Raw genomic sequence first — 24381 nt, 5'->3', positions numbered from 1 at the left:
AGACTTTAGTATTTCAGTAAATGAGCCATGTTTTCCTCATAGAATTTTATTTTTACTCAGCCGCGGCATCCAGTTCGGCTAGAAAATATTCCCGAGCCGTGACGCACGTTATACAGCTGGCAACGCGTGGCGCCTTGCCCTGCGAGGCTGCCTATCAGACTGAACTCTTCTGAGAACTCTTCGAAGTGAACTCTTCGAAGTGAACTCTTCTAAGTAAAAAAAATTGGAGGATGCTTAAGCTTTGTCTTTAAGAGTGGAACACGACAGCATTTTCAGATCCATGACAGCTTTTCACGCTTCCGGGCAACTGCAGCTTATGTAACCGTAATGTTTACCGGGAAACACTGGCGGTGAAATATATGCACAAAGGCGAGCTTTATGGTAGAAGCGCGGTGTCTTGCATGGGCCGATCTTCTGTTATTGTTGCGCACTTTTGATATTTCAGTCTGAAAAGATTTAACATAAAAGGGGTGCTCTTCTAGGGGTTTTGTTTCGTGACATTTGTTTGTGGGCTGCCATTCTCAATATTCCCGGGAATAACTTCGTAAAAAAAAAAAAAGAAAGGAAGACGTGAGTCAAGGTATGAACAACACTTTGGTGCCGTATAGAGTATGCGCTGCTCGGAATGATTTTTCGCGAAAAGACGGCGGGACGCCGACGCCGGATTTACTGCGACACCGGGGAGCGGTCGCATTTAAACTTCGTCCTTACTACGGCTTTACCACATGGCGGCGGCGCGGTCTAGCATTACGTTTCGCACCTGGTTTATTTTAATTGCAGGATTAAACTTGGGGCAAAGCGGACCGGGTGAACAGATCTGGTCAAACATATGCACGTTGAGTAAATTTTCTGGCGGGGTTGAATTTTCTGTATGGGAGAGTCGTGAAAGACTACTTGGAGGCAAGCTGCTATGACTAATCATTATCGCCATGCCAGCGCCAAGTAGGGAGCATTAGAATGCTGATTGCTACACGATTTAGCTGATGGCAAAGTCTTTATTCGCCCCCTCCCCCTTTTTTTCTATCATAGTTTATTGCCCCCTAGCTCTAGCGCATCTGTAAATGTAGCCACCAAACATATATCGTAATTTATCCCTATCAGTTATTTTTCTTCTTTTCGCAAGCACGGTTGCGTCACACAATCCTAACAAATTAATTAGGGCATACAGAATGTGAGTGACCAGTCTTAGTGGAAATTGGGGAGGAAAATATATATATAAGCACAGCGCGAGAATGGGCGCCATCTTTAATAAGGTCTTCATAGTGTTCCGTGAAGAGCAACAGCGTCAAATGCAAAACACGAATCCCGCTCCGAAACGATACGACAAAGGACACATAGGACTACGGAGAAAGAAAGAAAGGAGGGAGAAAGGCTGTTGTTTTGCCACGTTAGCAGCTCCAGAAAAGAAGAAGAGCGAATGAAATATACGCCGCCGCGTCGGAATGACGACGGTGACCCACCGCGATGCCCATGGGAAACGTGAGCACGTCGTCGTCCACAGTTTCGCTTCTCGGTTGGATTCACAGTCGCACTGCTCGGTCTGCAGTGCGCGCCATTATAGTGCTGTGCCGCGAAAGAAAGCACCTCGTAACGAGGCCTTCTCTGCCTCGTGGCGTCAAGGCGCGGACGTTGCAGAAGGGAACGATGAGGAGAGGGAGGAGGCAGAGCACTCACTTCAACAGCCGCGATATGAAGGAAAAGTTGGATGAAAATAACGCACATAAGGAGGGAAAAAAGGGGAGAGAGAGAGAAAAAATGAGACGCGCAGAAAACTAGACCACCAAGATGGGTCGACCTTGCTCCAGTGCTGCCTCTTACATAACGCAGTCTCGCAGAGGAGATGTCACAGCTTCACCAAAAGAGAGAGATACTGAGAAAAGCAGAGGAAAAGAAAGAGTATATAGTGTATCGCGAAGACAATAGGCGGTGCCGCGCCACTGTCCGAGAGTGGAAATTAAATGCGCGCCAGGCGCCCAGCTAGAAAGCCCTACTTTCTACGTCGACGAGCGTCGTAATGGGTTCCCAAGAATAGAGGTGACGGCGCCGAGCGCGTTTCGTAAGAAGTGTTTCGGGGGCGAGAAATGCGGCTCCCCCCCCCCCCCCCCCCCTCGAGTGCAGCGCACGCGCGAAGCCAGCGCACGCGATCGCGAGACAACTGTCGCTGGAGCGGCCGCGGTGTGCAAGGGTGAAAGGGCTGCTAGGCGAGCAGCGTCGGTGCCACTGGAGCGACCCGATTCCGTGGAGCGCGTCCCCTAACCTCCGCGAGAATGGGACGAACGGCGAAAGCGTCTTGCGTTTCCACGCTTGACGCGCGTTGGCATGTAGCCGAAGGGTGGCGCCTGAGAGTGATATTGCTGCATATGCATACATCTGCTGAGGTGGACCGCATGGCCTAAGTTATTGAAGGTCAGTGATATGGTGGTTTATGCGACCACGGACCACGGGCCTTTTTTAATGTCTGCTTGCGGGTTGCAATTTTTCGACTACCGCAGTCATTAGAGAGCTTTAGAATAGGGGCCCCAATAGTTTGGGGCCCCAAGGAGCTTTGCGGGTGTTAGCGTCGGGGCACACAGGAGTGAAGAGTTTTAGAATAGGGCTTTGCGGTTTGCGGATAGCGTCTTGCGCTGACAGCGCCACTAAGGCGTCAAAGAAAAGCTATTAGAAAAATTAAATAATATATACCATTCTATGATAGGAATATAGTAATTTTGACTTTCGTGTATTCGCGTTTAATTACAATTTAGAGGTTATTATGTAAGCAGCAAACAATTAGTTGCGCTTAGTTTTGAGCAAACCAACTTTACGTGTTTTAACCAGCCAAGCGCAGCCGTGTTAACCCTACGAGGCGTAAATTCCACAATCGAATTCGGAATCAGCTGCGTCTAATGAATCAATCTTATAACACACGCTAGTTGAGAGAAAGCGATAACTGCAGTCACTTCTCCTAGCTTGCGAACTTCACGCGTTACCACGAATCGAACACAGTTTGGTGCTAGGTTAGAGCCGTCGCTTCGATGGGTGCCGCCATGTTTGCTGACGCAAAGCGTTTGGGGCCGCTATTTGGGCTCTCGCTAAATCGGTGAAATAGCGTTCCCAACGCAAAACCCAAACGCAGTTTGCATCTCGCGCATGCGCAGTGGCTTCGACGCTATTTCTTTGGGGCACCAAAACGTTTGGGACCCCTATTCTAAAACTCTCTATTCCTCGCGCTCACATCAATAAATCCGCCAGCGCCTGCCAGTGCGTAGAATTGTCGAACGTTGCTCAGAGGCCATTAGTGTCTTGATATAGTTGACGTGCGGCGCCGCAGTTAGCAATGACTTTCGGATCCCATTTACTTTTAGAAGTTTTTCGGATTCCATTTACTGGTACAAAGGCCTATGCGAAATGTGACTTTTTTTTTTTCGGTTGTCACTGCCCTCTAGAACAATTCTAATCCCTTCTTCAGTGCTTGTGTAACACTTTGCGAGGGTTCTCCCTGGAATGCATGATAACAGAGAAAACCCTGCCATGTTGGTGTGTACGTTCTGCGATTTGTGGCACCCTGCGTGACTTTAGAAATACTTTCATTGCCAAGCACCGGCTCCAAGATTGTCATTATATTACACTGTGCTTCACGGCAGAAACGTAGACACAAGCGGTCTATTGAATATATTCGAGTATTGTGGTGTTTGAACTGCGCCTGTACCACAAAGGAAAATTGCGTCAGCTACACAAGGTGCGATATAATATGCGAATAACGTCGTTGCGAAAAAATAACGGCCGTACTAAAACGCTCGTTACGCTAAATTTTTTGAGTTCCCTAGCCCCTCCCCACCGTCTAAAGAGCTTCGGGCGCTTTTCGTTTGAAATCGGAAGCAACGGAAAGCAAAATAAAAGTCATAATAATACGTGAAACGAACAATAGGAGAACGAACGGGCATCGTAAACTTATTCAAGCAAGAATGGCGCAAACGAACAGGGCGAGAAAGAAAGCACGGACGAGCGCAGACTACCAACAATGGTTTATCCATCATAAACCATTGTTGGTAGTCTGCGCTCGTCCGTGTTTTCTATTTTGTCCTCGTTCGCTTGCGCCATTCTTGCTTGAGTACGGATTACCAAAACACGCCCAACAGTCAGTACTTCTAAATCGTAAACTCTTTTTTTTCCTCTTCCGTTCCAGAGAACATAATGCGCAGAGCAAACCGCTGTAAGTAGAATTAATTTCGCGAGACAAAGCCGCGCGGTTTCGCTAGCTGATGCGTTAGGCCGGTCTCTATGTTCGCTGCACCATATGCGAGCCATTTTGCCCATTTAAAAGTCGGATATGCGGGCGAGGTAATACCTCTTCGCGCTTATTTAATTTGCCTCATACAGTCTGCTTTATTCGCCTAATGACCACCGGGCTGCAGTTCCGTCCCACTTGCTTCGATAAAAGTTGCTGCTGCTCGTGGGGGACACGAGTGATTTCGCGGAAGCCGTGTGCGCGCCCGGCTGCATGCTTTCTTTTTCTTATTCTTTTTTTGTGTACTGTTATTATATTACGCGACAACCACAAAAGCGCCTGCATCAATGACTCTCTAAAACTGCGGCATGGCCGAGCCGGCACGGGATAAAGATGCAAATTACCACGTTCTTTGCGCCGAACACGCGTATGTAAGCACGCACTGCATAGTAGAGGGGGAGGGTGTACGGTAGTCCCCGGGTCGTTGCTTTTATAACGAAGGTGCGTGCGCGCTCAATAGAAAAGAGAGCGCTCCCTTAGATGACGTCAAACGCGGTGAATAATCAGGCGCTGGGCCAAGAGAAGAACTGATGGTACGGCAGAATGCGCCACAAAAGTGTAACGACACGCAGGCTTGGCGCAAGACAATCCAGGCTGCGTCCACAATGGGCGAAGAGCGATGAAGCGAGCGCTGTGCGGCGCGTTGCTGCGTTGTTGTTTCTTTTCAATAACGGCCTGTATCTTGTCTTTCCACTGCCGGTGCACATTCAACGAAAGTGATATAAGCCCCAACGCGTGCTAACGCTAATGGCATATTGTCCCTTTGGTCGCGCGCGCGCGCAGAGCTATTTATATATGCTGTCCACCCATGTGGGACGTGAATTAGTTTTTTCTTTCATTTTTTTTTTGCTCGCCGCATACACGTGAAGAAGCAGTTGTATAGACCAAAGGAATTTTTTTTATCCAATCCGAACGTATGCAGAAGCAAGAGTTGTTTCTGAATAGGAAGAATCGCTTTAGCGAACAGAAAATATTTAGCAATCCGCCTCATTTAGGCAGGCTCGGGCAAAAACTGCATAATTATCGCATTTTCTTTTTCTTCATTTTTAAAAAAAAAATTCACTGCTCATTCCGTACACCGGCATGCCAGGCATTGCGGTGGCAGCGCCACTCGAAAGGCATATAATATGAGTTGGTTGCGACAGTGAGTGTTTATGCAACGAGCGGATCAAAAGCTTTCACAGGACAGATCTTTGGGATTCTTTTGAAACGTTTTCTCGGCCTGTTTCCTCTTGATGCTTCTTCTGTGCAGAGTCGATCCATTTTTGTGAGCGCTCCAAGCATTTGCACTATAATACGCGCGCGCTTGGGCTTTCAAAAATGATAAAAATAAATTTTCGTTATCATGATTACCTTCGTATGTAATATTGTAAGCACTATTGCCACTTTAAAGCCAGTATTTTTTAAGGTATATGAAACCAAAGTTGTTTTCGTAGTAGTAGCCAGAAGCATAGTCATCTCTGTCTGGGCAGAGGAAAGGAGGTGATGGGTGGTCACCGACGTAAAAATGTCAGCTTTATGAGACCCTAACAGGCGACGCGTAGCTAGCATGGATGCACGTTATTTTACGCGTGAAGCTTTTATTCCGACTATAGATGCGGTGGAGGTAATGTTCGCCGGGTTAATCCTTCGAGACTATAACAAACATCGCAACCTCATTGCACTCTGCTTCGTTATAGAATTTAGGTTGTGTTTCTGCTAGGTCGCACAACTCCGTCGTTTTCTTCTTCTGAGCTACTTGGTCATTCATGTTTGCGAATGAAAAGTAATGTTCAATAAATTAGCCTGTCGATGCATACCTTGATGTGCTTGCAGATGGTAAACAGCTTGTGGAAATGCAGAGATATATATATGAAAGTGTACTCGCCGTCAGGAGCGGCTGGCAGCCCCGCGGTGCCAGCGGAAGTCGCGTAGTGCTAATCGTACCGTCCCTTTGCTTCTGTCACACATGCCACGCCTCTTTTTTGCTCGACTTTATTCGCACTTTCCTGACGTCCAATGCCAACCGAGACCCAGTCGACTCTGCTCGGTTGTAGAATATTTAAAGAACGCGAACTCACGCTCGTAAATGGAGACCTCCGCAGCGGACGGGTTTGATATACCCGGGCTTTATTTTTCTTTTTAAGGCGAAAGCCTTTCTAGGCTCATGGGGAAGTTTGTGTCAGCATACCTGACCGCCGGAGTGTCAGCCAAAGCGTCATCACGCCATATGAAGACAGATTAAAGACAGCTTGAAGAATGAAAAATGATTGATAGTGACATTTAGTGAATGATAACATTGTGATAAATATTGGTAGATGTCAATAACGACTAGTAATGACTAATAATGACTACTAATGACGCCGAAATGACCGATATGTCTAACGATGGTTTGTAATGACCACAATTGCTTAGAAATGACTAGAAATATCTAGTAATGACTAATAATCGCTGAAATGACTTGTAATGACTACTAATGACTACGAAATGACCAATATGTCTAACGCGGAATCGTAACGACTACAATTGATTAGAAATGACTAAACGTGCTTAGTAATGACCAGTAATGAATAATGACTGAAATGATTTGAAATAACTACTAATGACTATGATATGACCAACATGGCTAACGACGGCTTGTAATGACCACACTTGATCACACATGACTAAAAATGCTTAGTAGTAAGCACTAATGACTAATAATGACTGAAATGACCTGTAATGACTAGTACTGATTACGAAATGACCAATATGTCGAAGGTCGAATTGAAACGACTACAATTCATTAGAAATGACTAAAAGTGTTTAGTAATGGCCAGTAATGAGTAATAATGACTCAAATGACTTGTAATGACTACTAATGACTATGATATTACAAACACGTCTAACGACGGCCTGTAATGACCACAATTGATTACAAGTAACTAAAAATGCTTAGTAGTGAGCAGTAATGACTAAAAGCAAGAAGAGAAAGAGAAGAGGCAAAGAGGAAGAGGCGAATGATAAGAGGAGGAAGAGTAGGCTTTCGCCGTTCACCTCTTAAGAGAGATCTTAAGAGACCCCGTAATTTTTTTTTTCTTTGCGTTAGGTTTCCTTTTGGAATGGGGTAACACACGCGTAATGCAGCGCTCTTGCAAGATGGTAGTATTTATGGGTGTTACATTGCTTATGCGTTGCCCTGTGTTTTCCTCCTTTCCTTTAGAGGCACTGACTTCATGCGCGCTAAGTGTATGAGTGACCGCCGTGGAGCCTCCCGCCGCGTCGTCCTTGAAGGGGTGCGCGGTGGCGAGCTTCCCACGACGAGGAGGAGCTTCCGAGAACGAAGAAGCACCTAGTTTCGGAAACCGTTAACCTACTAGCCCCGTGCGGGTCCTGCCATTCACAGTGCGCGTGCCCCCCCCCCCCCCAAAAAAAAAGAAACATAAAAGAAAAGAAAAGGAAAGAAAGGAGCAGCCACGGAATGCGCGGACGCACAATGAAATACCCCGTCCCGGGGCATTTCCTCCATCGGCCGCCGTTGTAGCCCAGTGCTACTATATAGTGCGCGTGCGGCTCGACGAATAGGAGGAACTCCACCTGCGCGCGACCTTCTCCCAACAAGTTGGCGAGCTCTCACAGCCTTAATTTTGTTTCGACTCACCTCCCGGTGCGCTCCTCTCGTATTCTTTCCTATCGTTTCATTTTTCTTCTCTCTCCTTTTTTGACATGAAGATCAGCGCAAGGTGAACAGAAGGAAAGAACAGAGAGGCGAGGGCAAGAAATAAATAAAGAAAGATAGACACGAAATATAGAATGAGATCGGGCAAGCCCCGAAGAAGTAGCAGTCAACAAGAGCGGAATCACGTCTGCCCGAGAAAAAAAAAAAAAAAAAACTTTTGAAGACGCGGCGATGGCGGAGCAGGCGTGCGCCGGCGGCGCCTCCAAACGAGCCGCCGTGCACGCAACATTAGACACAAAAGGACGCGCGGGGCGATTTCTTCTAGGACACACCTCAGAGCCGCGATAAAAAGCGAAGCATCTGCTCGCCAGCCGAGTCGCTCTTCTTTTTTGTGTCTAAATGGCGCAATGCTGCGGCATCGACCACTGTCGGACTCGAGAAGAGAGGGGAATAGAACGCCGCAGGGAAGAACGAAGAACCGCACGCGCGCGTGCGGGCTGCGTTGCGATCGAGGTCGATGGCTTCGGCGTTTGTAGTTGGGCAAGACCAGCAGACTTCCGACCGAAGAGGCATCAGCTTGTCCGCGAAAGTGGTGAGTGTTCGAACATCGCACGAAAAGTAAGGAAACCGAAAGCGTTATAGAGAAATAAAGGGGGAAAGAACGGAAGAACACGGCAATAATTCCGCCATACATATTCGATGGCTTCCAGTGTGTTTTGAGGACGGTAATACACTTGCAGTAGGGATCGCCTCGCTTGTCTATTCATTTACCGTGTGAGGTATCACTGACTACCCGAGACAGGCGAGTCACTGTGGTAGAATAAGTGAGGAATCGCGCACGGCCTCTGGGATGAGCCGATGCTGTGTTTTATGTATACAGCTGAATTTGAATAGTAGGGATACAGTTTTGGACCGATGATCGCTTCTGTATAGCATAGGCGAGTAGTCAACTATATATGCATGATGTACATCAACCGCAGATGACGCGTTTTTGTCTATTCGACGAGCCTACCCAGCGGGGCGTTGCTGCGATAGGAGTTGCATTAGCATGTCCTGCATAGTTTGGTTCAAGCTAGACGTATAAGCGACAATTCTAAGTGACCATAACTTGAACCATTCCTTTCAGTTGTTTCGTAATGTTTCCTTCGAATAGTTGTCCAATGCAATTCATATAAGAAAGATGTTGATGCAACCTTGTCTGATATAGGAAGTGATCTAGTAAAGTAACCGTTAAGCGAGCTACTCGTTACTCCGCTAACACTGTTATGTTATTAGTTCAAATTAAGAATATTTTTCTTCCATGAAGATGCCCGATAAGTGAGGGTGAAAAATGTTGCACCAATACGACATGAAAAACTTCCAAACGTGCATTAGAGCCTACATCGGGGGGGCAGGTATGGTGTAGGAAAGTTATCAACATTTCACACTGGATAAAATATTTGGGTTAAGGACTTTCAGAACTCTTGAGTCGGTGAGCCAGTTCATATGCTCTCTCTCTCACTATTTCATTCGTGCAAAACGCAAGACTTCCAGGACCCATCCATTTCTTATGAAATTTGGCCTCGAGAGCCGAAGCTGCGCAGTACTCTGATGAAAGGTTAAAAAAAAGAAAATGATAAAAAAGAGGCTCAGTGGCAGCGAGGGTAAAGCGAAACGCGCGGTCTAGCTAAACCAAAAGGGGGGGGGGGGGGGGACACGTTCGAGCAAGGAACTAGCCGCTCGGTACATGATGTTGATTTCGAAAGTTCGTTGCGCGTTTCGCTTCGCTCAATGCACCTGCGAGGTGCTGTCCGAGCTGCGGAGCGCGTGCTTAAAATTGTTACGCGCGTCTTTTCCAAGCGCAACGGCTTCGCTTTTCCTCCACCCCCTCGCTCTTCCTGAAGCGAGATCAAGGGCTCGGGGCGATTCGGTGCTGCTGTTGCATGCCTACGCCGCCTTCAGCGGCAGGCAGCCAGCACGTGAGCAAGCAAACTGCGTACCTCGTCGCGTCGAAAGAGTCAACTTGCGCGCCGGGCGGCCTCGATTTTTTTTACGCCGCGAGCTGCACCTGAACGACGTTCGGTGCCACCGCGCGCACAGGCGGCGGTGGTGGTGGAACGATGCGGATGCGACTGGAATTCCGATCTCTTCATTCCGTCCGAGTGCCTTCCAGTGCGGGAGAGAAGCGTTACGACAACGCCTGTGTTTCAAGGAGGCCCGACGACGCCTCGCCGCGTTGTCGCCGGCGCAGCGTGGGAAGAGCTGTTCGTGGAAAATCCGGCTTCGCGAGGAGGAGGAGCAGGCGGTACCGGAGGCGCGCTACCGTTTGACCACGACTGCGGAGTGACCGCCGGTGGACGACGAAGGCCACCTAGGGCTCCTTCAAGGCTCCGCTGGCCCCGGTATTCGCGAGAAACGCGTGCGCTGTGGCGCAAGTTCTCTTGGGCAGCCGTCGCCCGGGCTTGCTGGCGGCGCCGTTGGCCTCTGTGTAGGCGCGGTTTTGAACCTCACCATCGAGCCTGCTTCCCAATTGACCTTTATAACTCGCTTTTAGCAGCCGCAAGCCTCTGCGGATGCCCTATATACGGCTCTTCCAAGCGGATCCGTATAGGATAAGTACGCCGATAAAATACAATAATAAACTCATGCCCCGATCAAGGCCCGATTCATGAGTCAGACTGTGGCGAGAGGGACAACAGTCGGGAAAGTAGAAATTCATTTGTTTGCTGACGCCTGTGCTAATTGTGTTTCTGTTTCATCGGGATGTCAAATTGAGCGAATATATATATATATATATATATATATATATATATATATATATATATATATATATATATATATATATATATATAGCACTGCCAACTGCAGAATACGTTCGCACCAGCTATCGGGAACCTATAGCGAGGTGACATAGATATGCTGCTTGGAAAACTTCGTGCATGCTAATGGATTCTAGCAGAGACATCCTCACATACCAGAGATTCTCCCGTCAGACATTCGGTGCCCCTCACAAATCACTCGAAACTACGGACGCCAACGATCTCCGTAAAATACAAACCAACGCATTCCCCAATCTTAACTTACTCAACAGCATGTTGCCCGAAACATACAAATCCGAGTGCCCTTGGTGTGGTGGCAAGCCAACTCTGTTGCCTATCTCATGGGACTGCCCCGAGAAACCCGTCGAGGTATGCGAACACCTCCACATACACGCTCTCAATAAGGCGCAGTGGGCCTTACCGTGCACTCGCCAGCTCGAATCAAGGAGAGCAAATAGCCCTCATCCATCTGATCCGGCCGGCAGCGAAGGCCACCGGAGTGCTGGACTGAGGGGCCCCGAGCACATCCAGTCCGACGCCTTCCGGCAAATAAAGTTTAATGAATGATTCAATGTGCACCTCACGAGTGAAATACGCTTCTACTTACAACGATGAAAGGTTGCGACGAATAGAGATGAATGATGCTCAGGGCTGGGCAGTATTCGAACACGTAAGCGAGTGAAAAGAACGGTTTCGTGCTTGAACAAACGTTACTTGAGAAGCGAATGCTGTTACTCGTCGCAGACAGTCCTTTTGGAGGATATGACGGCGACGCACTGCTGCCGAGAATTGCCAAATCTTGTTTCCGTACCTCCCTTTCCCTGTCCGTGAAGACGCTTTATAATGCACGTCACATTGCACTATTGCACAACAGCTTTCCACTACCAACGTTAATTACGTTGAAGCTCGATGGCCCAGGACATTACGGCTTTGCGCAGCAAAAAAGAGAAAAGGAATGAACTACTTTGATGCCACTCGTAGATTAAGATGAGAAAGTGACTGCGAAATGGTAACTGGAATGGCGCCTTCCAAGCTGTCGCATAATTGTGCTAAGATTATTCCGCGAATGATTAAAGAATGCTTTCCTTGAAAAAAAAAAAAGAAAGAATTCGGTGAGGGGTGGTACAAAAGGAAATAATGTGACACGAGTAGGTCCTCCTAATAGCGTTGTGGAGTTGATGAGATCGACCCTCGGCTTCTTGGAAGAAATGCTTCCGCAAAGTGCCGCCTCCACTGACATCTTCTTCGCAAGAGTGGTATCTTCTAACGCATCTCTCCCTACACCCGCCTCCCCCGCGTCTTCTGATATTACCAAATGTCTCTGCGTGCCACCTCCGAAACCTGAAAAACGGGGATTTAAAGGCCGTCTTTCTAATTTAAATGTTGGTTTTGCATTCGGCCCTGCGTGTAAGGGCTTTCTAGTTCTCCGTGAAACACCCCCATTTTTGGGACTGCTCGCTTTCGGCTTTTTTTTTTTCTTTTTAGCCGCTTCTCCCACTTACTGCTTTGCGCGAGTGCTCGGTTCTCGCCTTTGATTTGCACGTTCTCTACTCGCAAGTTCTCTCCGACTCCCCTCCGACCGCAATTTAAGCGATTCATTTGTCTGCTGCGGGGAACATTAAGAACAGAGCCAAGCGCCGTTCATCGTGGCTGCCATTTTCCCGCTTCAGTGAGACTGTTGTGGGGCTGTCGTGTTGGCGCGGAATTACCCTGGTCTGTCGCTCGAGAGAAGACTGCGGGAAAGCCGGCCGCCTGACGTGCCCTGCAGTGCAGACTTGCAGATTTCCCGAGCGAGAGCTGCCGCGAGTCTCGCTTTTATTGCGCCTTTTTTTCGTCCCCCCTCCCTTCCCCATAGTTGTCGCCAAAGAGGGTCTGGAGATGTTCGCGGGTTTATTGGAGAGATTGTCTCCGGCGTTAGTACATGCCATCGTTGATGCTCGAACGTGTCATTTGTCTGGTGCTTCTTCCTTCCCGCGAGTCGTACGAAAAAAGAAACGAGATAGGAAAAAGATAGAAATCGACAACTTGCTTCGCAAAAGAAAGAAAGGAAAAAGAAATGAAGAGAAATTATGTGTAGATTCTTCTCTGTCAGCATCAGCATTGAAGAACTTGCTTTGAAGAATGTCCCTCATTGGGCCCCTTTTGTCCGGAAGCTGTCTGCAAATAATATATATATATATATATATATATATATATATATATATATATATATATATATATATATATATATATATATATAACATCCGCGGCAACTTATGAAATCTAACAGCGATAAGTTATAGTGCAACGAGGAGGAGGAGGATGAAAAAGAAGGAAGGAAAGGTAGGGAGGTCAACCAGACGCACGTACGGTTTGCTACCCTACACAAGGGAAGGGGCTTATGGGAAGAAAAGGAAGGAAACGGTGGGAAGAAGGTACTATCGGTGTGAGTAGGTATGGATGTCGGTAACTTCACGCCTATAATCGGTCAATGTTGCCAGTCGCTTTCATGAAACGTAGCAGTGCCCGCGTCGCTTTGTAAGCCATGATCCGAGAATGTTACTCTCTGAAAATGTTCTGTTATCTAATTGGTTTAACACCCTCTGAAGAACGTCGTGTTCGTTGTCATAGAGATTGCAAAAACACAACTCCTGCTCGATCGTCTCTTCACAGTTGCACGAATCACAGATTAGCATGGCCCCTGCGCAAGGATGGCACGCTGAGCAACGAAATGAACCAGCATCTATAGCATGTGCATAAAACGGTTCGAGCTATGCTGCCGGCGCCGTCTTTACTAGATCGAAGCTTTGCCCTGATGACAGCGTTTCTTACGCACGTATTTAAGAAAATTTGGAAGACGCTTAAGCTTCACCTATAAGAGTGTAACGCGACAGCGTTCAAAGATCCCTTACTTCTTTTCATGCTTCCCGGCAACTGCAGCTTATGTAACCACAACGTTTACCGGGAAACGCTGGCTGCAAACGTTATGCACGAAGGCGAGCTTTCTGGTAGAAACGCGGCCTCTTGCGCGGGTCGATCTCCTGTTATTGTTTCGCACTATATTCAGTCTGAGAAGAGCTAACATAAAGGACATGCGCTGTCGGTGTTTTTCCCATTACATTTGTTTGTGGGCTGCCGTTCTCAAAATTCCGAGAAATACCTTTGTAAAGAATGAAAGACAAGGTATGAGCAACTTTGGTGGTAGAGAAGTGGTGGGGTATGCGTGGTTCGGAATTTGGTTCGAAATTCTTTTGTCGAGGCGACGCCGGACGCCTAATTTTTTGCGACACGGGCTCCTTAACGCTATCGCGTTAGAAAAAAAATGGTGGTGGTTACCCAAGCGAGGCACAAGATATTGTTTCTTTTCTTCATCGTAAGCGGTGCCAGTGACCGAGCTGCTCCTCAGTTTATGCGCACCCCAAGATCATCGTCCCGCGATGGGCATCTGACATTTAAGTGTACGGAAAGGGCCTTAAGATTATACATAAATCTTAAATAAATAATCATTAGAAATAATCATTTAATAATCATGAGAAATAAATAAATAAATAAATAAAATAAGGCATGCGTGCTTCGCCGGTTTGTGTTCCAAAAGTATATTTTGCTGGGTCGACTGTGGTCTCTTGCGAAATTCTTACGAACTGCGCCAAACACTTTCTATACGAACGAGAAGCTTCGTGAATTCGACCCCTGGCCTCTCGTAAACAATGCGACTACGCTCTTTGCCTGCACTTCCGTGTATATGATGCTATACTATGTTCGCTCCCTTTAAGCACTACTTCCGAGCAGCTCCCTTTCTTTTCACCACCGCCCTTCCCTCCCTTCCCTGCTTTATTTTTTTCAGCATTCAATCAAGATTCAAATTTAAAAAAAATCCATTGAACGCCGTATCACATCAGAACGAGCAACTTCGAGAAACGAAGCTGCACGGGCACAGCGCACACAGGCGAGTGTGTCGCGAACTCGCAGGGCCTTTTCATTGACAAGACCCGCACGCGCACAGCAATACGTGACAACCGCTTTACTGCCACGATTTCAAAGTCCGCGACAGCCAGCGACAAGTTTTTTTGAACAAGGAACGCGGGCCCTCTGTTGTAAGCCTCTGTTTGTCAGCGGCCCTCGGGTACGAGTCGAGGAAACGCGCCTCGCGACGGCCTTTATTTCAAAGTCGGCGCCTGAGCGCTGCAGCGGGGTGGAACTAATCCGCCAAGTCAACACGCTCGGAGAGCACGTATCTGCTCCGTCTTTGTGGCGGGGTTCCTTATTTAGCTATTCATTCTTCTTTGAGCTTCTTCTTCTTTCAGTGCTCCGGCTGCTACCTGTTATTCATTTTAGGTTTTGCCGCTGCAAGCGTCCTTTCGAGCATGCGAGAAGTCGCGAATGCGGGATCTCCAGGTTCATGCCGTAATGAGGAAAGTAGCGCGTGTTTGCGCGTTCCTGCTCGTCTTTTGAGGACCGCCGCTGCTTTTTTGTTTTCAACAACGAGGACGCGCTACTCGGCCACAAGTTTGCGATGCTCTCGCAGAAATGCGGTTGTCATGACAAGTTTGCGACTGCTTCGCAGTCCGAGGCACGCGTGGCGAAAGCTGTCTCGCGCGCGGCGGCGCGCTTCGCTATCACAGAGAGCAACGCGAGCATTGGTGCAGTTTCTCAAGTCCACAGGTGTCGGTGACCGTTCATATCGTAGATGCTACGCAGTACGTCTCCACGAATGCCGCGCTGCTATAGTGCCCTTCATCTCCGTTATTACTTCCATTCCTTTATCATCTTCCCCACCCGTTTGGAGTATGAAACCGGACGTGCATCTTTCTGATCTCCGCCGTGCTTTCATTTCATTTCTCTTCTTTCTTTCTCTCTTTCTTTCTTGAGCTCGATAGCAGCACTGTTCTGGGCAGCCTCCTGGAATTCTCCGCAAGAACAGCGTGTCGAGCTCGAACAGGGGTGATGAACAGGTACCGAATTTCCGTTACGCAACCAGTTTAGTATAGTCTATTACCAAAATTACTTGGTACGCAGCTTTGGCCATGTATATTACTTGTCTTCTGCGTTGTGCTTTTGCTGTTTTCCTCAAGCCCTGTCCGAGTATTCCGTCTGTAAGAAAGCCCACCTGATTTGTATTTCCGCGCGATTCGTTGACATGTTGACCCTATTGTATTCTGCTCTTACTTTGCCACTGGTTACTGCTAGAAATGTGAGCAGCGTCGCATAAATTATGCAGACATAATGCAACGCTACAGCCTGCACGCCGTGTCATCGCACAAAGGTCATCGCGAAACAAACAGGCGAGCGCAAATAGAGAGCAAAAAGAAGACAAAGACAACAAGATCAACGAGCAGCGTCGTTGGCGTGACGGTGTTAGTATTTAATGGTTTCCTTGAAACCTATCAGAAGGGAACGATCCGGTGAGAGATCACTTTGACGACACAGCGTAGTATTCGAACTATCCTTTCCGTATAAACGATTTTCCTTGTCTCACGTGCTAGCGGCATTTTGGCGCACCTGAGATGCTTGATCGAACAGGTGGCACTTTCCCGTCTTTACAGAAAAGGGAGGATGGTTTGGGTGGGGTGGGGGCAGGGGAAGGGGGTGTGCTGCAATTAAAACTCACGGAGCTGGAGATACCAGAACGGGGACTGGAGCGGACGCACGTGACTACGTGACACGCCTTAGCAGATAAACACATTTTTTTTTTTGCTTATACAGTGCGGTGTAAGTATATATATATATATATATATATATATATATATATATATATATATATATATATATATATATATATATATATATATATATATACTTACACACACAAAGCGTTTAGCGTCTGGAGAGAGAGAGAGAGACAGAGGAATGGGGAAAGGCAGGGAGGTTAACAAGTTTCGCAATTATCTATGAGGCACGCCTATCGGGAAGGGCTCCGGACCGGCATTCGCTCTTTCGCACTCCGCGCAATGACAAATCAACCAGGAGTCGTACCTATGACCTCATGCTCAGCAGGGGGACGTCATTGGCACTGAGTCGTAGCGGACGGGTGGCGTGAGCGTAACTGAGTTGAAAGCTGCAATTGACGTCGCATTAAACTTTATGTAAAATAACACGCACCAGTTGCGCATACGCAAAAGTCAACTGCCCAAGCTTCGTGGAAATTTAGCTTGCTTCGCATAAACCGCGCTCCGTAATACTTTAAGCTCTTAGTACATTGCTGACAAACATTACGCCACGGCATGTACAGGGAGGCTGATATGTTTCCATGAACTTCACTTACAGCTGCCAACTCCGGATGCCCCATATACACGCGATTTCCACATGCTAAGTGGATAATGTGAAAGCTATGTGCATTTGTTCACGAAACCAACTAAAATAAGCATGAGGTCACGGGATGAAATCCCTGTCACGGCGGCCGCATTCCGATGGGGATGAATTGCAAAACCAGTCGCGTACTTAGATTTAGGTGCACGTTAAAGAACCCCAGGTGGTCAAAATTAATCCGGAATCCCCACTGCGAAGTGCCTCATAATCGGATCGTGGTTTTCGCACGCAAAACCCAATTTTTCTTTAAGCGAACGTAAATTTGTGCATTTTAGTACGCTCGTTTCAAGTTTTTGCTACTTTCATGCCATGATGTAGTCTTGACTACCTGACGTCGGGAGCGTGGGCTTCTATGGCGCACTAATTGTCAAACCTCAGGTAATCAGTACCAAGTCAAGACCGCCTTCTGTTCAACATGAGCAATTATCGTCCCATCATATAATGCCAGAACTAACTAACTAACTAACTAACTAACTAACTAACTAACTAACTAACTAACTAACTAACTAACTAACTAACTAACTAACTAACTAACTAACTAACTAACTAACTAACTAAAACATTCAACCTATTCGATGTACTGTTTTATTTATTTATTTATTTTATTTCAGTATACCTTAAGAGATATTACGTAGGTAATATCCCTTAGGTAACATGTAAGGTAACATCTAACAGGGGACAACAATATACAAGGTAAAAAAAAAGCGGAAAACATTCACATTCTAAAAAAAAAATTGTAAGGCCAACTTGTGTTAAAGTTTCATTTTATGCAATGCAGAACAATGCAGTGGTTATACAATGCAAAACACTGAAATTTAGTGCCACGAATGTTTTTTTAACTCTAAGTATAAATATATAACCGAGAGAAGAGAAAACAGGGGGAGCGATAAAAAGGGTACGAGTATGGTTGATGAACATTCAGGGCATAAGATACGACCGAACAAGTTTCCGAAATTGAATAAAGTCGAGCTCTGTTGCAATGTCAGATGACAGCTTATTCCACTCGGTTGTAGTGCGTGGTATGAGAGAATGAGCGTATCGGGATGTGCGACAAAAATCGCGTTTTAGTTTGAAAGGATTATCATGACAAGGGAGTATAGCGGACGGGGTATGAAAAAAAAAAAAAAGAAATCTACATGAAGGAATGGGTGGTGATAAAGTTGACGATAGAGTGTTAAGCGTGCTATTTTGCTACGAACTGAAAGAATTCTCGAGTTCTGCACATCGTTTTAACTGTGTGACGCTAGTTGTTCTTGAACAGTCCGAAAAAAATAAATCTTGTAGCACGATTTTGCAGAGCTTTAATATCATTAATAAGGTACTCTTGTTCAAGGTTCCACAAGGCCGACGCGTACTCTAGCTTTGATCGAATTAATGTGGTGTATGCTGGTTTTCTAATGTGGGGTGAGGCGTGTGCTAGACTGCGTTTGATGAGGCCTAGACAGCGGTTACCAGATGCTAAAATGGTTTCAATGTGGCTTTTCCGCCTAAGATCCCTGCAGAAACGGAGCCCTAGGTATTTATAACCGGTGGAAAGCTCAATGGTAGTGTTGTTTAATACGTAGGAAGTTTGAAGCCTAGTAGTTCGATTAGTAAAATACATAAATTTAGTCTCTGGGGGATTTAGTGACATTGACCAAGTATCGCAGCAAGCGCTTACAGAGTTAGGGTCAGTTTGAAAAGCCTCTTGATGAATTACAGAAGAAATTTTACGGTAAATTACGCAGTCATCTGCGAAAAGTATGATTCTGGATGAAACGCTGTCTGGTAAATCGTTAATAAAAACAAGAAAGGGTAACAACCCAAGCAAGCTGCCTTGCGGTACACCTGACGTCACCTGACCACATGAAGAGGTAAAATTGTTTACTGATCATCTACGGCTCTAATCCCTCTGAATTGTCATACTGCCATAACACGCACCGCTCCCCTTTTTATCTTCTCCAAGGGAACGTTCCGTTGGGCCTGATGAGGTGACCTCTCGCTTTAATTTGAAGCATTCAGTGCTGTTCCTTATCCGTCCCACGTCAGTTTAGTTCATGTGACCTGCGCTGAAAAGTCGGTGTGTTCAGAGTAGCAACACCAGCGCTTTTGTGTGTGCTCGGAAAGAAAGCGCGTTTTCTTTTGTTATGTCACAGTTCGCCGATGAGAGATGACTACAGGATATGGATGCAGGCACACATATTTCACCGGGGTCAGTTTTGCTAATAATAAATGTGTAAGAACGTTAACGCACGTCATGGGCGACGGCTACTTCCCTGCAAGCACGTGTTGCATAAAAACAACGCAGTGCAACAAAGACGACTATTAGAGTCAAACTGGAACACAGAAAGAACTGTGTCAGTAGTTGCGAACTCACTGTTGACGACGAAAGAAAGAAACGTAACTGGCACGCGCGCGTCTCTGATAAAGCTGCACAGCGAAAAAAAAATACAAACAAAAATCGCGCTGTTGCCTTATGAAAGCTGAAATTTACATCCATTTCTTTTCCACCCCTGACTTTGCGAAGACCGCCATCCCGAAGCGCTTACTCGTACAACACAGGCGAATTGCGACGGAGCGTTAGAAATAGGAGCCTTTCACCGTTAAGGGGCTTATAAGTTGCGACGACCGCTGTGTACAAAACAAACACGAAGTCACTAGCGTGTGCCACACCGAACGTGCACAGACCGAAGCTGATCTGCTCTTGGCTCACCTCTGCGGCTGGATGGAGCTAAGACTTCCTGCGAGGCACTATACGTATATGTAGCAACTCCTGCGGCACACTCCAGTAATTGCACGCCTCGGCCCGCTGGGGCCACCGTACATAACAACGGCAACAGAAAGCAATCCGTCCTTCTTTCGATTCCTTTTATGCTCTTTTTTCCCATCATCATCATCATTATGGCTGAACTTGGGCGTTGGCTGCCGGCGAAAGTCATGCCGGAAGAGACATGGCCTGAAAGTGCGCCCTCGAATTGTGGCTGTGCGATTCAGGCTTAACAAAAACGGCGCTTCTTCGCAGTTTCCCCGAGGCGAGATTTAAGGGTTGCTTTGTTTTTTGTTCGTGTTTCTCCGTTAACTGCTTAGTTATTTTTACGCACTTTTTCTCTTTCTTTCTTTTTCATCTTACATGCCTTCATAGCCCCCCTCTGCTGACGACGACGAATGTGGCGCGAAGTCGAAGGAGAATAAAAGGGGTTGCGAGAAGCGGAAACGGCCGTAACGAAGCGAGGCGCGCCGCATCATTTTTGGCAGCCGTGCCTGGAGGCAGAAGCATCCCGTTCACTGGTGTGCTGTGAGCGGTCACTTCGGCCTTGCGCATCGAGAAAGTACCCGCGGTCCTTCATCCTGTTTTTCTTCTGAGGTGCTCAAAATAAAAAAAAGAAAGAAAGAAGCAAACAAAGACAGAAAGAAAAAAAAATCCTTGAACGTAAGCCAATGCAATGTGCGCGTGCCTACACTGACTAACTGTACCGCTGCTGTTCATTTATGGCTTTCTCCTCTTGAACGAAAGCTGTCTGTCGGTGCTGGCATGAGACAAGTAAATGTTGGCGCATTTGTTTCTCTTGCTGCCAAAAACGGGGACGAAACGCAGGACATATCAAACAGATCAGCTCTTTCCTTTCTCTCTTTTTGAAAGGAAGGTGGTGGGTGCGTGGAGGGGGGGGGGCGAAGCGGGAGAGCGGTGATAGGCCGATATATGATAGGAATCTACCATGTTTGCGAACGAACTGTTGGGAGAGTCCGGTTTTAAGAGCTGCGCTCACGGTGCACTTACTAGAGCCTGTAGTGTGCGCTACCAACCGTTGCGAAATGCCATTTTTGTACACGACATAGAGACTCCCGCTCATTCCACCCGAACATTGTGCTTAGAAGGACACATAAGTGATTGCGCAAAGCTTTGGAATGACGCAAACAGCCGCAGGGCAATACAGTAGAGTTGGCACAAATAAACACTTCGTCCGTTTTATCATATGTCATGCTACACTTAAGGCACCGTAATAAAAATGGACGCCAACATCACTGCCTATTAGTTGTGTGTAATAAAACGGCCTGGGCGTGCGGGAGTTCTAACGATTGTGCTTTTTACGAGCAAGAGAATTCAATAAATGGATAAACAAAAATTACGGAAACAAGAGATATATTTATTTCCACTTCAGTACGTGCCCAGTAACTTTCAACGACATGAGCTCAGAAGCTTAGAGGCGTGTTGTTTTCGTGCATTTTCCCTATTCCTTTCTATCTTTTATATTTATTTAATTTTTTTCTTATTTTTCTGCCACACAGGGCGAATTTCTTCGTGGTATCCTGCTTGAATAGTCGAGCATGTTGCTTGAATCCCACAGGCCCGACGCACGGCATTTACGCTCGCCTCCTGCTCCGTGCGCACACGCTATGACAAATAGACAAAGTAACCAGCTCACAACATTCCCGCAACATCGGCTTAAGCTTATACTACAGAGCGCCCTAAATTGCTGTCCTAGAACAAGTATCTATAATGACCTCCATGCTTATGCTATATGAACAGTCTAGCGCTTCAACTTACGACTTGAATCTGCACTTTTTAATATCTTTTGCCCTTCCAGGCAACAAATCGAACTACCGGGAAGTCGCGAGTGATCTCGCAACCTTGTTCGATGATACTCGAAAAATTGAATTGTGGTGCAGCTTGCACCAAAGCATTCTAGCCGCGGATAAATTTAGCGATGGTTAAAAAGCTTGGCGCTTGAGAGGGACACAGGACTGGCACTAGCTCAAAACTTTTTACCTTTGTCACTCATTCTCTTTCTTTCTTTCTTTCTTTCTTTGATCTTTATTATATCTATCATTGTTACTGTTATTTTTTTTCGAGCTGTAATCAGCAATACTGTGAACGTCCGCCAGTGGCACTTAGGGTAATTAGAAACTAAACTACCACACACCTGCCTATCTGACTGTACAAGATCGGCAGGTGCGAACAAAAAGAAGTCAACATTTTCGCGCTCGTTGACTCACGCAAGTCGAGATGCCCTCGAGCCTCGTTCGCGCTCTGCACGCACCCCATCGGCTTCTCTGTAAGTTGCGCGACTGCGGCCGCTCCAGTTATGCTATGCTTAGACTACGTTCGTTAGGCGCCGATTTTTCGTAACATGCGTAAGCGGAAGTGCAACAAGCGTATGCGTCTAGTTCAGACTGCGAACGTAAAGGTACCAACGTGCGCAATTCACGCGAAAGTCGTGGGTGAGAGTGTTAAAGGGCCGGCAACATTTACGGCTGTGATATTACGACCGTTGCGACACAGCCAATAACCGATAAGCTTTCGGTTTTCAACAACCGGTGACGACACTTCCGTCCTCCCGTCTGCAGACAGCTCCGGCCGCGGGAAGTGCCATTCCGTGCGCACGATTAGCTTGGCTGTGTTCGTGGAAATTTGTGCAGTGCGCCTTGCGAGACTGTTTTCAGTTCACGTGGTTTATCCGCCGAGGAAATCGATGGCCGCAGATGCGTGCTCCGAACTTCGATGAGTGGTCTCACTAGGTTTTCAAGGAAGCGGAACTGTTGGGGCGACATGCGAATGAAGTTATGAAACGTCGCAGCGTCCCCAACTCGGAGCTTGGCGAAAAGGTTGTGAAAATCGCCGTCCACGGCCCTGTCGAGAAATACTTGCCGCACCCAAACCCTGCTGCGTCGCCTTCGTCGTCTTTGGGCGATAGAATACATGACTATAAGTTTGTTTTGAGCGTGAATTTCTTCGATCTCGGCCAGCGCTCGCATGTTGACAGGAGCCATATTGGACCGCTGATGACGTCGATTCTGCAGCTCCAAATTTGATTGGCCTGTTGTAAAAGCCGTAATTTACGCAGCAGTAAATGTGAACAGAGGTGCCGGCTTAACTGCCGTAACGTTCTTTACAGCCGTTACGTTCGATACGCCGAAAGAGCTGTTACGCGCGTTACGACTGTAGTGTGAACATAGCTTTAGAAGAGCGCGGAACTCGTGTTTAACCAAACGACTGCGGGAGAAAGGAAGCGTAATGTTTTGACGGCGTGACGAGAGCGCTCCCCAACCCTCCCGGGAGGAGGCGCAAAGCGGACGTGCGGAGGAGACGTTACATCCGTGGGAAGAAACGGTTGCTGCTCATCGTCGCACTCGCGCGCCGCACTTACGTGCTCGCTTGTCATTACGCCGCGTATAGGGAACGCAAGCACGTTTGACGCAACTTTTAATGATCCTCCAAGATCGCTCGTCGTTCCCGCGAGGCACACAAGCTTTGCCCGCCGCTGGCCGCCGTTTCCTTTTTTTTTATGTTTTGTTGCTGCTGTTGTTGTTGTTTTCCCCGAAGGGATAAAAAAAGAAAGGTGCGCTAAGAGGAGAGGGAGGCGTGCTGGAGGGACCCAACGGGTGAATCGAGTACACGCTTCACGTATAGCGGAAGTGTTGCGCGTCGGAAGCGAAGTGCGAGCGTATTAACGGCCGCCGCCAGTAAACACATGCTGCAGGCCCGGGCGTGAGAACGCGCAGTAAAAAAGCACGAAGCGCAACCACCGTGATAGCTATTCAGCGAGGCTGCTCCGCTACATGTTCTGGGCTTAGGACGGAGCAGAAACAAAGTAAGGAATAATAACGACGAGTTAAAAAAAAAAAAGGAAACATCGCGCATCAGTGGGCCCCGCGGCCACAAATCAACCCAGCGCCATTGACGCCGACGAAAATGACCGGGCAGCGCGCGAAGCCGGCTCTTTCTGCAGCACTGGACGCGCGACGCTGAGGCATCGGTCGCGCCTGATTTCTCGCCTCCTCACTATACACGAAGACAGCTGACGCGCAGGGCGAGCTCGGCCCATCCTCCCAGCCGCGCTCTCTTCTGGCCGGAACCGATTGCAGGGCCATTCAAAGACCTCCCGGCCCGAACAATGGGCGATGAACGCGATTATGGTGCACGCCTACTCCGGCGCGCGCTGGCGAGCGCCGAGGGAGAAAGGACCAGAACGGGCGGCCTCTGTCCTGTCGGAAGAAGGGGCGACTGACCCACATCGGCGCTCGGCCGGCGGTGGAAGGAGACGGCGGGAAGGCTCCGAGGAGGAAGACAAAATGGGCGCTCGCGACTGTCTTGCTCCGACTGCCGGGACTGTTACGCGAGCACGAGCGAACTTCCGAATGGAGGCTGCTTCGCTGACCGCGACAAATTACACCTTAACTTCTGTAGTCGTGATGCTGGGACACTCCGAGCAGCACTCTCGCAGTCGTGGAGACTCGAGGTCATGCGGAAGGTCAAGAAGCCGTTCTATGAATTCGGTTTAACACCGACAACAACGTCTGGCGACTGTTGCATGCCGCAATGCCGTGCGGTTTCCTCGCGTACCTCCACACGGTACGAATTTATGCTTTGCGTAGTTCAAGTTATTCCCAAATTCTTATAGTGGCTTCTTTTCTGC

General features: G+C 47.6%; 1 protein-coding gene across 1 annotated transcript in view; it reads right to left on the bottom strand.

The window, feature by feature from the left end:
* Window positions 1–24381, bottom strand: part of LOC142578674 (protocadherin Fat 3-like) — a 346841-nt gene that overhangs the window by 286691 nt on the left and 35769 nt on the right. The gene's annotated exons all lie outside the window — the stretch shown is intronic.

The sequence above is a fragment of the Dermacentor variabilis genome, chromosome 1, assembly GCF_050947875.1.
Source record: "Dermacentor variabilis isolate Ectoservices chromosome 1, ASM5094787v1, whole genome shotgun sequence".
Lineage (NCBI taxonomy): Eukaryota > Metazoa > Arthropoda > Arachnida > Ixodida > Ixodidae > Dermacentor > Dermacentor variabilis.
This window is presented reverse-complemented; position numbering and strand designations above follow the sequence as displayed.